At 51.3% G+C, this 2103-nt stretch overlaps 1 protein-coding gene across 1 annotated transcript in view; it reads right to left on the bottom strand.

The window, feature by feature from the left end:
• Positions 1 to 2103, bottom strand: part of LOC108795015 (toll-like receptor 2) — a 15342-nt gene that overhangs the window by 4385 nt on the left and 8854 nt on the right. Inside the window, exon 2 of the mRNA XM_018566182.1 lies at positions 127 to 269. The gene's annotated coding sequence lies outside the window, so the exon portion shown is untranslated. The remainder of the gene's footprint in view (positions 1 to 126; positions 270 to 2103) is intronic.

The following is a 2103-nucleotide window of genomic DNA, read 5'->3' as shown; positions in this document are numbered from 1 at the left end:
CTGTAATAAGCCTCTTGGGGGAGTAGGGGGGGGGGGGGGGGCAGGGAAGGCAAACTATAAGCTTATTAAACATCAGCTTTAATATATAACCTCATATGCTCCGAAGAAGCCAGTCACGGGTCTTACCTCACAGAGTTCATTATCGTGAGTCTTCTGTGATGTCAGCAGCATTGTGGTTTAGGTGCATTTGCTTTAGGTGACCGGAGGGCTGTCCAAAAGATTATGGGTGGTGAATGCGGGTTGTGTCATCTTGGTCCACAGTTTGGCACCTAGAAGGAAGACAGGAGAGGCCGTGTCAGCTGTGCAGGGCTATTGCTGAATTATTTAGCAGACATCAGACGTCTACAGTGAGTAACTATGCTCTATGATTGGATTATTTGTACAATATTAACATTCATTTTGCCGCACTTCCATCTTCATTAGATTATGAGCATTCATACCCAGAAAGTAGCAAAAAGATGGGTGCCTCTGTGTGCAACAGAGGAGCATGTCACCCGGGATCTACACCCAGAGACTGGTCATAAAGATGGGTGCCTCTGTCTGCAACAGAGGAGCGTGTCACCCGGCATATACAGTATACCCAGAAACTAGGAAAAAGGTGGGTGCCTCTGTGTGCAACAGAAGAGCATGTCACCCGGCACCTATACGCAGAGACTGGTCAAAAAGATGGGTGCCTCTGTGTGCAACAGAGGAGCATATCACCCGGCATCTACAGAATGTGACAGACTGTGCAGGGTTTCACCAGGGCTGTGCAGGGTCTCAATAGGGCTGTGTAGGGTCTCAGGAGGCTGTGCGGGGTTTCACCAGGGCTGTGTAGGGTCTCAGGAGGCTGTGCGGGGTTTCACCAGGGCTGTGCGGGGTCTCAGGAGGCTTTGTTGTGTCTCATCAGGGCTGTGTGGTGTTTCACCAAGGCTGTGCGGGGTCTCACCAGGGCTGTGCAGGGTCTCACTAGGGCTATGTAGGGTCTCAGGAGGCTGTGCAGGGTCTCACAAGGGTTGTGCAGGGTCTCAGGAGGTTGTTCAGGGGTCTCACTAGGGCTTTGGGGGGTCTCAGGAAGATGTGCGGGAGTCTCACTAGGGGTCCAGAGGATCTGGCGGACGGATGCAGGCAGTGGAAGCATTGTAAGCAGCACTGCGGGGTTCCCTGGTAAGGAGGAGGAGATGTGTGGCAAGGGCTGTAAACTGGCACTGCGGTTCACAGGAAGGCTGCCAAAGTCCCCAGCAACTGCGGGACCTCAAGCAGCCGCTTCCTTTTAAAAATTTAAAGCGCCGGTATCGGTGTTTAGTATCGGGGCATTTTCACAAGTACTCATGAAAATGCCCAGTATCAGCACCCGAACAGCCTCCTGAGACCCTGCACGACCCTGGTGAGACTTCGCACAGCCTCCTGAGACTCGCACAGCCCTGGTGAGACCCCCCCCCCCCCACATCGCCTATCGGCAAGCACACAAAATGCCTGTTGGTCCTGCCAGAAATGCCATTTCCATGTCACTTCATGTGAGCTGAGAACAAAGCACAAACTATTCTTCCTTTTTTTTTTTTGCATGAACTAATACTCCTATCACCACCCAAGTAGTGAAGATGAACCATGTTTGAAATCCAACCAAGATTCCCTTCATAGATGTACAGTGAGTGAGAGTTGTCACCCGAGGACAGGAAGTGTGTTACTGGCAGGATCACTAGGTGGGAATAATAGAAATAAAACCTGAAAAAAGAAAACTAATGCAGCCACCACACGAAGGGATCTTTGTCTTTAGATACAGTGTAACGTTTGGAGCTCCGGAGGCTTTATTTTTTTATATCAGCAACAAGTCTTGAACAGAGTGAGCAGGTTTGGGTCAGCTCTGTAGCTCCAGGGTCTATGCGGGTGTCACTTTCTAAGTGAACAGAAACAAAACCCGAAAGGCCGGTCTTGTGTCTCCAGAACCCCCCTCCCAGCACTTCTTAGCTACCAGTACTGGAACAGACTGGGGGCACAACAGAGTGTTTATGGAAGGACAGAAACATGTCACCTCCTCCTCCGCACCTTCCATGGTGACACCAAACACTGAGGCTGTGTGGCCAACGATTGCACGTGGGGGGGGGGGGGGACGCAAGTGTCACT

This window comes from Nanorana parkeri, unplaced genomic scaffold (genome assembly GCF_000935625.1).
Source record: "Nanorana parkeri isolate BGI_ZX_2015 unplaced genomic scaffold, ASM93562v1 scaffold923, whole genome shotgun sequence".
NCBI lineage: Eukaryota > Metazoa > Chordata > Amphibia > Anura > Dicroglossidae > Nanorana > Nanorana parkeri.
Note: the sequence above shows the minus strand (reverse complement) of the source record. Positions and strands in the feature narration are given on the sequence as shown.